The sequence below is a fragment of the Pan paniscus genome, chromosome 5 (genome assembly GCF_029289425.2).
Source record: "Pan paniscus chromosome 5, NHGRI_mPanPan1-v2.0_pri, whole genome shotgun sequence".
Taxonomy (NCBI): domain Eukaryota; kingdom Metazoa; phylum Chordata; class Mammalia; order Primates; family Hominidae; genus Pan; species Pan paniscus.
Genome location: NC_073254.2, coordinates 131,786,950 through 131,801,385, shown reverse-complemented (window position 1 = coordinate 131,801,385; position 14,436 = coordinate 131,786,950). Strand labels below are relative to the sequence as shown.

The following is a 14,436-nucleotide window of genomic DNA, read 5'->3' as shown; positions in this document are numbered from 1 at the left end:
CCTGACAGAAACAAGAAATGGGGAAAGGATTCCCTATTTAATAAATGGTGCTGGGAAAACTGGCTAGCCATATGTGGAAAGCTGAAACTGGATCCCTTCCTAACACCTTACAGAAAAATTAATTCAAGATGAATTAAAGACTTACATGTTAGATCTAAAACCATAAAAACCCTAGAAGAAAACCTAGGCAATACCATTCAGGACATAGTCATGAGCAAGGACTTCATGTCTAAAACACCAAAAGCAATGGCAACAAAAGCCAAAATTGACAAATGGGATCTAATTAAACTAAAGAGCTTCTGCACAGCAAAAGAAACTACCATCAGAGCGAACAGGCAACCTACAGAATGGGAGAAAATTTTTGCAATCTACTCATCTGACAAAGGGCTAATATCCAGAATCTACAAAGAACTCAAATAAATTTACAAGAAAAAATCAAACAACCCCATCAACAATTGGGCAAAGGATATGAACAGACACTTCTCAAAAGAAGACATTTCTGCAGCCAACAGACACATGAAAAAATGCTCATCATCACTGGCCATCAGAGAAATGCAAATCAAAACCACAATGAGATACCATCTCACACCAGTTAGAATGGCGATCATTAAAAAGTCAGGAAAGAACAGGTGCTGGAGAGGATGTGGAGAAATAGGAACACTTTTACACTGTTGGTAGGACTATAAACTGGTTCAACCATTGTGGAAGTCAGTGTGGCGATTCCTCAGGGATCTAGAACTAGAAATACCATTTGACCCAGCAATCCCATTACTGGGTATATACCCAAAGGATTATAAATCATGCTGCTATAAAGATACATGCACACATATTGCGGCACTATTCACAATAGCAAAGAGTTGGAACCAACCCAAATGTCCATCAATGATAGACTGGATTAAGAAAATGTGGCACATATACACCATGGAATACTATGCAGCCATAAAAAAGGATGAGTTCATGTCCTTTGTAGGGACGTGGATGAAGCTGGAAACCATCATTCTCAGCAAACTATCACAAGGACAAAAAACCAAACACCGCATGTTCTCACTCATAGGTGGGAATTGAACAATGAGAACACTTGGACACAGGAAGGGGAACATCACACACCAGGGCCTGTCATGGGTTGTGGGGAGGAGAGAGGGATAGCATTAGGAGATATACCTAATGTAAATGACAAGTAAATGGGTGCAGCACACCAACATGGCGCATGTATACATATGTAACAAACCTGCACGTTGTGCACATGTACCCTAGAACTTAAAGTATAATAAAAAAATAATTTAAAATAAAAGAATGTGGCACATATACACTATGGAATACTATGCAGCCATAAGAAAAGAATGAGTTTATGTCCTTTGTAGGGACATGGATGAAGCTGGAAACCATCATTCTCAGCAAACTATCGCAAGGACAGAAAACCAAACACCACGTGTTCTTACTCATAGGTGGGAATTGAACAATGAGAACACCTGGACACAGGAAGGGGAACATCACACACTGGGGCCTGTCGTGGGGTCAGGGGAGGGAGGAGGGATAGCATTAGGAGATATACCTATGTAAATGACGAGTTAATGGGTGCGGCACACCAACATGGCACATGTGTACATATGTAACAAACCTGCACGTTGTGTACATGTACCCTAGAACTTAAAGTATAGTAATAAAAAATAAAAATAAAAAAAATTCCTGTCTTTGCCACCCACTAATAAGAACTTGGGCAAGTCTCTTGGCCTTGATGGACCCGTTTTCTCCCTGTAAAGCATAGGGTTGGGCTGCTAAATCCTTCCCAGCTGAGACAGTCTGGGAGTGACATGAGAAGTGCTGTAACCAGAGTTTGTGTGTGTTGGGAAGCGGGGAAAAGAGAGGCCAGAGTCAGAGAGAGGTGGTGATGGCAAGAACTTCTGTGAGTCTGAGTGAAGCCTTTCATTTATTCATTCAACAAACATTTCATATTCAGTGCCAGCTACTGTGCTAAGCACTGGGAAAATAACAGTAACCAAAACAAAATCCGTGCCCTCAAGGCACTATCTGTAGGGGGTGGCAGAGGAGCTGGGAACATGGGAGATAGATCTAGAGATGTAGTGTGAAACTTATCCCATGGGATGACAGTTGGGACAGTGGAAGTGTATGTACCAGGAAAGAGATAGCAAAACAGTATTGAGAGAGAACGAGTTCTGAGGAGACAGAACCTGGGAACATCCTGTGGAGAACCAATCAATGTTCTTCCACTCCTTGATAGAAAGCACGTTTCTTCATCAAGTCAATACAACAAACCTAACCCCAGAAATATGCTCTTGTGGCTAAGAAGTTAGGACACACCAAAGAGATAATGTCCATTTAGACATCCATTTCTCCTTGACTCTGTCACTTCTATGGGTGAAGCAGAATTAGACCAAAGCCACGTATGATTTTGTATAATAGCTGGTCTATTTGGTTTCCTCAGAAAGGTCTTTAATAAGTACCAGTGATATGTATAAAATACGTATGGGTGGCTTCCCAAGTGAACTGCCAGTCCCTCAAATCTTTTCCCAGACCAGCTGGCTCTTTTATTTTTTTTCCTTTTCCCCAAGTAATTGGAGCAGATCCAGAAACAGATTTGGAGAGCCTCAAGCTTTTCCTTTTTTACCCTTCAGTAATTACATGTCACAGGTTGTCTTCCCTGTTAGAGTCTGAAGCTGAGCAATTAGTCTCCCATTGTCTTTGCAGGAAATGACATATCAGTGTGGCTTCTGGGGAGGGCAACTGTTGACCATCCTGGTTAAAATAATTTGGAAAGTGTTCAGCATTTCCTCCAGTTGATCGTTTAGACTGGCTGATTTAGAAAGCTGTTGGAAATGTGCAAATGTACCATAGTTATCAGGACTGGAAATACTATGGGGTCAGTTCCCTGAGCAAAACGAGTTTCTCAACTATGGCTTTGATCTCTGGACCTACTGCCTTGTCCCTCGTGTGATTGAGCCCAGGGCCTTGGCATTCTGTTCTTTTTATAATGCTTTGTTGGAGACTGATTAGTCAGGATGTTTTCCAGCTGCAGGTAATTGAAAACCCAAGTCAAGGAGTCCTAAACAAGAAGACATTTCTTGGAAATACAGAGATGCCACAGACTTCAACGCCAACTTAATGCAGTAACCTACACTCTGCTTCCCTGTGTTTGTTCTGTCTCTGGACCAGCTTTATCCTTATACTGAAACAAAATAGCTGTGGAAGTTCTAGGTGTCGCATTCCACACTACATTCAGAAGGAGGGAGCTTCTCCCAAAGGAGTGAGTAGAAGCTCCCAGAAAAACATTCTTCACATCTCATTGGCTTAAATTGGGCCACATGCTTATTCTTAAACCAATCACTGGCAGTAGGAATGGGTATCTCTTGGATCGATGCTTCTCAAACTTCAGTGTGCACACAGATCACCTGGGGAAACTTTCAAAATCAATTCTGATTCAGTTGGCTTGGGTGAGGCCTCAGCTGACAGCTCTTACAAGCTCCCGGGTGATGCGAATGTTGCAGGTCAGCACACTGCAAAACCTTGGACTGTCCCGCCCCCACTCCCAGCTGGGCGTGCTGCCATGTGCCCATGAGCACTGTGGGTGCAGAAATATGGGGGCTCTTTTGGGAAGAAGAAAGAGGGAATGACCACACGCAGATGAGAACTATATTAGAGATGCTTGTTTTCAGTGTGTAATTAGCATTTTAACTTTATACCGGGAGTCATACAATAGTCTGTGATATGTATTAAAAGCAGAATTGTTACGTGGGAGCACTCACAAAAATTTCATTCATTTATGGTGATGCAGGCGTTGCAGCTCTTGAAACAAAAGATTAAACAGTCATGCCACCCGTTTTGTTATCATTCAGCTATTTTTATTGGTAATGAATACCATATATCTGGTGTGTCTCAAAAAGAACAAACTCAAATGAAATGGATTGAAATAGCCTTAAGTATAAAAAGAGTGTGCCAAATCCAGCCTTTGTTCTGTGAGTGGAAATCTCATCAGTCATGGTTATTGGGGAGGGAGACTACACCCCCACTTGTCCTAAGAGTCACTTGTCATGATATTGGGTATGAAAAATGCTGCCAATGGTGAATTTCTGCCAAAGCAAATGGTCACAATGCCCTTATAAGTGGTTTTCAGTGGAGAAAGTCATTATGCTCTATTCGTTTGAAAAGGAAGAACTGTTCTGTTATTTTGTTGTGCTTGACAAAAGATACACAGGATTCCTGAGCTGCAGCTGTTCAGGAAAAAGGCTGATAAGATGGAAGGACCAGTGTCCACGCTGAGGCTGGACAATCACAGGCTCAGCGTGCTTAGCATGAAGTATGTGGACAGGCACTGAGTAGACCTTCCCAAGATAGTCACTGTGGTAGTTGCTGTCCTGGACCTCATGTGCAAAGACAGCATCACCCAGGAGGGGACATGGAATTTCACTGCTCAGTCTATTTGTCCCACCTGCCTCAGAACCACCGGTTCACATCTGTGAGACTGATGGGAAGCTGGAGCTTGGTGTGGTCTCTTGTAGAGGCCAGAGCAACTGTACCTGGCCTCACCAGCATGGATCACCAAAGTGCCCATACTTAGGAAATCACAAGTTGTGTCTTGTCTATTCAAAGGACCTGAAAGGTTGAGAGAGTATCTGCTACTCTGGGCCAGCTGGGGAAAGCTGCTAGACTTGAAGCCCCAGGAAGGCAGGCATTATGCTTGTGTCACACATGCGCCCTCTATATTGACAGAATGATTGAACAGCTAGTCTGTTCCCAGGTGATCTGTCAGTCAACAGCATGGACTAATCACTCACTCTCAAAAGAGAAGTATTAAACAAGACAACATTGTGTTGCCTAACTTCAGTAATTTATAGTCTAAATATAGAATGCTTAGGTGTCCCATCTACATGTTTAGGACCTCATAGGCTGCAAAGGAGCAATGAGATAATATTAATGATTACCTGAGCTCATGTAGGACAAGCAGATTGCACCATTACCCGTGGATGGACTCAGCAGTCCTGATGAGCGCCTCCCTGCTGTGCTGTGATAAGGCAAGGCATTATTAACTGTGGAAGGAGTTTTAAAATAGGGAAGAAGATAGGACCTTCCCTGACAACTTAAAAGGCTGACTTTAAAAGTAGTACATTTATTTAAAGTACCTATATCAAATAAAGTACTTTTAAAAAGAGAAAAATAAAGAGGCATAAGATAATACTGCTTTGGGAAAATCAAGGTGGAAAAGTCAATGAGAATGAAGCTAGGCCTGAAAGCTGGGTCCATGCATGTAATTCAGGGGGCCGATGAAGTTGGATGGGGAAAAACATGATCTCATCATTGTCTCTAACCCTTATCTGAAATCGTACATTTCCTAATATTATGAAAGTAGCATTAGCTATTTGTCCTTAATAGAAATTATGAATATTTTCATAGTTATAGATATTCTGAAGTATCATTTATGCCTAATAGTACTTCAAAATTACAGTATATTAGACTTGTTGGAAATTATTTAAGTATTGAAAGATGTTCATAACAATTTTGTCAAATATTTTGATAACTGTTTAAGAGTATACTCTGTTTGACTCCTGTGCATTTCATGTATTAGTTTCAAGCATTTGTAAACATCATTCTGAGAAAGATGTCTTTAGACTGCCATAGCACAAAAGGTAAAGAGCCCCTGCCCTTGACAATGGCCAGGCCTCCTACCAGAGGAGGGATGGCCTGCCTAGAGGCTCAGAGGCCGGACAGGCCTCTGGGCGTTACAGCATTTGATAGGATAATGTCGAAAAGCTGGGGTGAGCTTGAGTGCCAGGCTAACATGACTCGACAGGTAAATTCGCAGGTCATAGGAAGTGGTGGAAGGTGCATCCGTTGAGGAAAGACAGGCTGTGTAGGTTGTGTTTAGAAAGGATTCCTTGTGCAGCCATGAGAGTTGGATGGGAAGGGAAGAAACTGGAGGCCAAGAGACCAGTGTATGCCAGGCATGATGCTGACCAGATGGAGTGTAACGATGAGAATAGGGAGAAGCAATGTGTTCCCAGCACCACTGTGAAATTCTTGCGGGGCTGGACTGGGCCAGGGTTTGCAGTGGAGGTGAAGAAGGCGGTGTTAGTTTACAGGCCTGAGGGACTGGGAGAATGATGATAACAGCTCAGGCTTACTGAGTGTTTACTGTGTGCCAGAGGCTGTTATAAGCCCTTCTATGTCGTGTATATATGTTCTTTAGTTGATATCATTTAATCCTCATAGCAACCCTATGAGGTCAGTACAGTAATCCCTATTTTACACATAATAAAGCCTAGAAAAGAAAGGTTAGGAAAACTGTCCAGGGTCTCACAGCTAGCTGGCAAGAAGGGAGGATATTACTGGAAAGAAAGAAAAGAGGAATTGGTTTGGGGGAATATGTTATGAGTTCAACTGCAGATATTTTTCCATTGTTCTCTTGTCTTCAAATATTTCAAAGGGCTAAACATTCAGATATTTATAAGCATAGTTTCTGGTATAGTTCATTGTCCAGTTTTAAAATTTTTTATTAGTGAATACTGAGATAATTTGTAAATTGGTTTCATCTTCCTGGGAAAAACAGAGGAAACTGGTAGGTGGAATTTAGTACATCGATGGGTGCCCGAAGCAGAGGAAGAGGTTGCAGTTTACAGAGAGAAACATAATATGTATTCAATTATTTCTGTTTAATGATGTGGTTTTTCTTTTGTTGTGGTATTGTTTTTCAGGACCAGTCCTGCCTCTGTTGTAGAAGACATGTGGTGTATATAAAGTTTGTGATCGTTGGCGGAAATTTTGGTAAGTGTTGCTGCATTTACTTCTAATGCCTTTTGCTGTAAAATGGTGCTCACGAAGGGAAGCTGTTGCCTTGTTCTGTCCATCTTTTACTTCTGCACTAAACTCAGGCAGAATGGAGTCAGAATGGAGTTCTATAATTAAATGTGACATTGAATTGATGTTTTCTGACAGTGTGATACTTTTTCTTGTTATTGCTGATAGTATTAAGCAATATGGGGTTTTCTAAAACGTAATAAGTGTATATTTAGAAAAGTTTCCGGATGCCGGTTAAAGAATACCCTTGGCAGTTTATGTGCTAAGCCAGCCATATAATATAAGAGTAATAAACTTGCAGACCCAAAGAATAAAATAAATTCTCCAAAGCAGAGAGATCCGTGTGACCCATATATTAAAAGAAAGAGAAGCAGGCAGCTTAGGAAATGGAAAATTAAAGGAAGCTACAAGTCCAGCTTGCCTGGGAGCCAGCCCACAGACCAGCATAACAGTGGTCTTGGGAGACCAAGAACGTTCAATTCAGCAACCACCCAGACCTTGCTAGCAGGGAAAGAGGACAGTCTTTGGGATCAGGAGACCCGGGTTAAAATGTAAGTTCTATACCTACTGGTTGTTAGATAACCTCTCTGAGCCTGTTTCTTCTTCTGTAAAATGAGGCTTATCATGTTACCTACATCATAGGGTTGTTGTGAGAATAAAATGAGGTAGGTAGTGCTGGAGCATAGTAAGTGTTCAATAAAGCCAGTCATTCTTAGGAACAGAGCAGCCTTGTTTGGAGACTAGACATTTCCCATTGAAGTCAGGCTACCAAGAGGCATATTTATTTTCCAGCAGGAAGGCTGCTGAGGATGGGCCGGTTACATCCATTTGATGTTGCTAGAGCATCCCAGCTACTCACCACAACCCCTCCTCCAATATTCACTTCATAAGAACCTGTGGGAATCCCTGCAACATTTACCACCTTCTCCAACCCTGGTGACCCATTCTTAGACAAGCTTGGCTAAATAATTCCCTTCCTGCCATCCTCACAACCAGTGAGGTCACCTTGTTTGAGCTGTGTTCATTTTTGGAGTTAATGTCATTTTGAATCACATTTATGAGGAAAGAAGGGTGGGGGTAGATGATACCATTGGTTGGACTTCAGTTGCCATATTTAAACTTTCATTTCCAAACCTTTCTTTTGATTTTACGTTTTTGTCTATGCTTATTACGTAGCCTTCACAGGGATCCAATTGCTGGGCTGAAATTTTTGAGCTTTGACTGAAAGAATTTGGCTTTTGGGTGGGGCCTTTACCTGTGGTTGGGAAACTCAGCCATGGCATTGCAGATGGGCCAGTGTTTAAGGTCAGATGTCTGTAGGTGACTGTGCTGCCATTTCATAGAATCAAAGAGAGGGACATGGCTTCAAGGGTTGTCTGGCCCAATCCCCTGCTAGCAAAAAAAAAAAAAAAAAAAATGTCTCCTACTGATCCCTGACAAGGGAATTCAAATTCTTCCAGAGATGAGGAGCTTGCTGTTGCACAGGGTACCTTGATTCAATTAAAGGACAGTTAGGGCCTACAGGGAAACCCTTGTGAGGAGGGGGCATCTAGTTGTTCTGTATCTTAGTGCTGGTGGTATTTATGCAGTTGTATGCTTTGGTGAAAACTCACAGAACTGTATAATAGAAAGGGTGAGTTCTCTTGAATGTTAATTAGACCTGAATTTTAAAAATGGAAAGAAAAAAAACCCCAGCATTTAAAAATTGAACAATTAGCCCAACTTGTTAAAAAGAAAGTAAGGAGGCTGGGTGCGGTGACTCACGCCTGCAATCCCAGCACTTTAGGAGGCTGAGGCGGGCAGCTCACAAGGTCAGGAGATCGAGACCATCCTGGCCAACATGATAAAACCCCATCTCTACTAAAAATAGGAACCCAGGAGGCGGAGGTTGCAGTAAGCCAAGACTACGCCACTTCACTCCAGCCTGGGTGACACAGCGAGACTCCATCTAAAAAAAAAACAAAAACAAAAACAAAAAAAAGAAAGAAAAAAGAAAAAAGAAAGTGAGGAATACAAAGGAGAGAGTGAGGAGGGAGGAAAGAAAAGCAATCTAGTCCTTATATTGAACTATTAATACAGTATATGTGCTCCATGGGACAGGGACTTGGTCTTGTTCCTCCCTGGAGTCTTGGTGCCTGGATAGTGCCTGTCACATAGAAGGCATAAATGTGTTAAGTATTTATTGAATCACCTATTGCTCTTAGTCACCTTCGAAGTAAGTCCACTCACTTTCTAACACTCCAGCCCACCAAATGTTTGAAGACACTGTCCTTCCTCATTCATCTTCTCTTCTCTGGGTGAATTTACCATCTCCCGGGCCTGGCCTCTTTGTCCTCTGATGCTATTTTCATATCCCTCCCCATCTGGCAGAGCTCCTTGAGGAGGCCTCTACTTCCCCACACCTCTCCTGTGCACCTAGGCCAGCATTAGACACGCTGCCCCACAGGTCTGGCCTACGAGGAGCACAGAGGGTGCATTGCTTCGGTGGATGCTGTTAATAGACACCCAATCCTCTTCCTTCACAATCAGTATGAAGTGTCTGGTCATGGATCATAAAGGATTTATTTAGTGCAGTCTTCTAAGAAAGGAGCTCCTAAAAGTAGGGAGGGTGGTAGTGCAAGAAAGAGCCCAGGCGCAGCTCATCCTCTTACAGGCCTTGTCTGAAATGAAGCCAGGTCCTGGCACCCTCAGTCTGAGGCAGCATGGTGCTGTTGATGGATCTTTAAAGGCAGTACTGTGTCACAGATTCCGATTTTTCATTACAAGTCATAGGAAGTTTGAAATTCTTCAAACTAAACTTGTGGATGCCTTGAAAAGCCTAGGTTTCTTTTTTCTGGCCATGCCAAGGAGTGATATATAAACACATAAATACATAGAGCAGTGGTTTTCAACTGGGGTTAGTTTTGCCCTCCCAGAGGACATTTGGTAATATCTGAAGCCATTTTGGGTTGTCACAGTTAGGGGAGGGAGGAGGGTGTGTGCTAGTGGCATCTAGTGGGTGGAAGCCAGGGATGCTGCCAAATGTCTTGAAATATATCATAGATCAGTAACGCACACTCGTGCACACTTGCAGAATAATCGGGCCCGAAATCTCAGTAATACCAAGCTGAGAAACTCTGAGATTATAAGTAATTTTTAAAGTGTAAATATTTATAAAGTACTTATTATTTTGAAGGTTTAAAAATGGAAATATCTTAACATTTGATTATATGTAAATATACAGCTAAAAAACTTAAATTCGTTCAGAAAATCATCAGAGTGGAAAGGCTGCTAAGAGGCTATCCCTTCTATTACCCCTAACTCCAAGCAAAAAATGACCTAAATGAATTCAGACAGACAGATGGGCCTCTGACAGCTTATACAGAATGACGGTCAACTAAAGATAAAAACAAGACTCACACAACATGATCCCAGCATTTACACAAAGAGATTGTCTCGTATTTTAAATTTTAACCCCAGCTTCTTCAGATGTGTTAGTCATTCGATGACCTCTAAGATTAAACGGTATTTCAGTCTGGGCTAGTCTTTCTTTTTGAATCAAGGCGGTTCTGGTGTGATGAAAATGTGCTTAGGGAGGAGAGAGATCTCATTACAGATGATTGAGATTGAGTATTTTGGTACACAGAGCTGTTTATTTGCATCAGTTTGCTAGTGACACCACAATCTGGTTTACATGTGAGTCGCTGAGAGCTTTTGTAGCCTAATATGGCTACATTTGCTGAAGCAGGGAGATTAAAGCAACATATGTCAATTTATGATATAGGACAACCCACTGCAAAAGACTTTACCTTATTATAGGGCCTATTTTGGGAGGGTAATGGTGCTTTTTGTGAAGTATATTTTGGGATGCACTCACCCGGCTTCTAGGCCAGTAATATCTTCCCAGAAAGGGTGTGGTGCATGCTTGTGGACATAAATATTTTCTTACCAAAAGCTGTGGTGTAATATTCTCTCAACTTTACTACCCTTCATTTTTCTTTTTCTGATAGTCTTTTCTTTTGCAAGAATGCTATGAAAATGTATTCTGGAAAGCCAGAGAAATGGAAGATAAAAGATCTCATTTCAGATGGCCAAGTCCAGAGATAACAGAGATTTTATCAGTCTACTGTTTTTAAGATGAATGGGATTTGGAGGCATTCAGCAACACTGACTAATAAACAGAGTTGAGGGAGGTGATAAAAACACCGTGTTGGCACTAGATATTTTTATGTAAGTATCTGTGGGAAAACTATCCATTTGCAACCCCTTGTGTCCCAGCCAGCACTGCCCCTGCTCCACTCCAACCCCTGGGTGATCCTCAGGGGCCATTTCCATGCCTTTGCTGTTGGCTTGTGACCCAGGGTAGGTATCTGCTTTTACTTTTGTTCTTTAAGACTGTGCCTTTCACCCACTCTACCTATTAACTTCTCTGTTAATACCTGAGACTTTTGGCCTTCAAGGAGAGGTCAGAACTTTCTGTCTGGTCTGCAAAATAAAATTAGCTTCTTATTTACACAATGTGTGTATAGGGGGAGGAGAAGCTGAGATGAAGAGTGAAAATGGACAATTTTGTAACCCAAAATCCAACCAGACCTAGGGGCTGGAGAAATGCTTTTACCTAAATTCTGAGTCATGAAGGCCATAACATGAGAGCAAGAATATCCCATGGAGAGAGTTAAAGGCGGAGAATCCCACCAGAGAGCCCTCTGGAGAGGTGTCCCTGAGACTCCCTGAGCAGCCTGTGGGCCCCTTCCTCAGAACTGGCCTAAGAGCTCATTAAACGCACAGATCCTGGCCCACCCCAGACTGGTAGAATCAGACAGAATCCCTGTGGTGGGTGTGTGACTTTATTCTTAACAGCCTCTCCAGGCGGTGCTTATGCACACGAAATTGTGAGAATCCCTGTTCCAGTCTCCATTCTCAGCTTTTCTTCAGGGCTTACAGTTCCATTTGAGGTTGTATGCAGCAGTCTGGCCCCGCCTTTAAGACTGATTCCCTTCCATAAGCATCACTTACATATTTAAAAAACAGATCCCTAAAGCACATCATTTTGAAAATCAGCCCTGTGCATAGGAGGGTAGGGTGTCAACTTCTGTGTTACTGTGTAATCTTGGTTCCTAAAGTAATTTCCACAGTCATTGTATCACTTGCTCACTAAGAAAAGTATCATTTTCGTTCCAGGTTAGTTCTGGCAACATTCTAAACCAGATTCCTTGAAGTTGCTTTGCGGGAGGCCATCCTGCTCCTCTGCTACAATCACCCAAGTATTTGCCATCTGCTTTCACTCTAAAATTCACACTATGCTGTAGTTTTTATCTGTAGCAACACTTATAAACCAAAATTTCCCACTTATTAAGGGGAACATTTTCAGAACAAGTAGCTGTCACATATTCTAGTGCATGACTAGAGAGATAAGACTGTAATAGTTCCCACCTGGGATCCAGGTGGTTGGTCCCACCCCACAGCCTTTCCTCTGATGGCAGGCTGCTTGTGCAGATGCATATTAGGGTATCGTAGGCATAGCTCATTTAAGTTTGTAAACAGCTAGCTGGGTGCAGTGGCGCATACCTGTAATCCCAGCACTTTGGGAGGCTAAGGCAGGTGGGTCACTTGAGGTCAGGAGTTCGAGTCCAGCCTGGCCAACATGGCGAAACCCCATCTCTACTAAAAATGCAAAAGTTAGCTGGATGTGGTGGCACACGCCTATAATTCCAGCTACTCAGGAGGCTGAGGCAGGAGAGTCACTTGAACCTGGGAGGTGGAGGTTGCAGTGAGGCGAGATCACACCACTGCACTCCAGCCTGGGTGACAGAGTGAGACTGCATCTCAAAAATTAAGGGGACTCCATCCCCTTAATAAGTAGGGGGGAAAAAAGCTGCAGCACATTTGATCTTCCCAAACCACTTCCTAGGCAGTGCAATGTTATCACCAGTTGGAGGCTCAGATAATTTAGCTGATGTCTAAGGCAGGAGGCATTTGGGAGTGTGTGTGGGGGATGGGGAGGGGTTTGTTGTTGTCCTCACAAAGACTGGGAGGTGCCATTGGCACATGATGCAAGAGAAAGTGGGGCAGGGATGGTAAATGTCCTGCAGTGCCTCGAACAGTCCTGCCCAGTGAAGAGCTGTCCCTAACACAGTGTTCATAGCACCCCTATGGAGAAACACTGCTCTGAGGTTGTACTAGAATGCAGTAGAGCCAGGTGCACACCCGCACTATCTGAATCCAGATCCTTTATAGCCCTCTCTGTGTTAAAGGCATCACAGAATTAATTTCCACTTCATTGGGAGCTCTCAGTCCCTGAAAATTGAATCCAGAGTGGCTATTCTGCAGGTCATGCGATTGCTGCCCCAGGCATCAGAACTCAGGCATGGCCCACTCCATATGGAAACAGACTCTCTAAAACCCCAGTGGCCTGGCTAGCCAGCATGTTGTATTGTACCTGTCCTATCTCTATCAGTGTCCAGTGCAGGTGTGAGAGAGAGTACTGTCTTTGGAAAAGATGAGAGCCCAGTAGGATGCTCTGCCCACAGCCTCGCATCCACCTGACTTAAAAACCATCGTGATAGCAAATTGGGTGTTGATTTCAGAAGTTTTTGATTTGTTATCTTAAACGTCATACCTATCTGGTGAACCCTTACAGGAGCTGTTGGAGTTTTGTTTAAAGTTTAGTTTCGATGTCAGCCAGTAAGGGAGCTGAGACAGTGGCTACATCAGTTTGATGAGCACACAATGAAATTTATTAAATTGGTAAAAATAAAACCATATTGAATGAAAAGGAACCCAGGGCAACTGACCTGAATATAGATGTTGAAGGGATTCTAAAAGAGGGAGAGAAGGAGTAGTGATATTATCTCATCTTTTTTTCCTTTCCTGTTTTGTATTTCTCCCTCTCCCTCTCCTTTTCCCTCTTCCCCTCTCCCTCCCCCTCCCCCTCTCCTCTCCCCCTCTCTCCCTCCCCCTCTCTCCCTTTCCCTTTCCCTCCCCCTCCCCCTCTCCCTCTCCCTCCTCCTCTGCGTCTCCCTCTCCCTCTCCTCCTCTCTCACCCGCTCTCCCTCCCCCGCTCTCCCTCTCCCTCTCGTTTTCCCTTTCCCCCTCTCTCCCTCTCCCTCTCCCTTTCCCTCTCCCTCTCCCGCTCACTCTACCCCCTCCCTCCCTCCCCCTCCCCCTCCCTCCTCCTCTGCCTCTCCCTCTCCCTTTCCCTCTCCCTCCCCCTCTTTCCCTCTCTCCCTCTCTTTCTCTCCCAGTTTCTTTCCCAACTTTTTATTTTGGAAAATTTCAAACTTGCTGGTTGGGAGAATTATAAAACAAATTTCAAACTTGCTGGTTGGGAGAATTGTAAAACAAACACTTTATGTCCTCTGCCTAAATTCACCATTTGTTCTACATTTGCAACATTTGCTTTATTCCCTCTTCTAATTATATATATAAATTATACATATTATATAAAATTTTGCTGAACCATTTAAAAGTACCAAACATCTTGACACTTTACCTCTAAATATTTCACCACCCATCCCCTAAGAATAAGGACATTCTTTTATATAACCATACTATAGTACTATTTCCACATCTTAAAAATTTAATAATAATTTTATATTATCTAATATTCAATTCATATTCAAATTTCAACAATATAGTCCCAAACAATAT

General features: G+C 42.8%; 1 protein-coding gene across 6 annotated transcripts in view; it reads left to right on the top strand.

The window, feature by feature from the left end:
- The window catches only part of FYN (FYN proto-oncogene, Src family tyrosine kinase), a 214,336-nt gene that overhangs the window by 88,307 nt on the left and 111,593 nt on the right, over positions 1–14,436 (top strand). For 5 of the 6 annotated variants that reach the window (XM_034962716.3, XM_034962720.4, XM_057302577.2 and 2 more), the window contains one exon: positions 6,705–6,774. The gene's annotated coding sequence lies outside the window, so the exon portion shown is untranslated. Of the gene's footprint in view, positions 1–6,704; positions 6,775–11,042; positions 11,149–14,436 lie in introns of those variants that run through there. The other variant, XM_057302578.2, reaches the window with a different exon arrangement.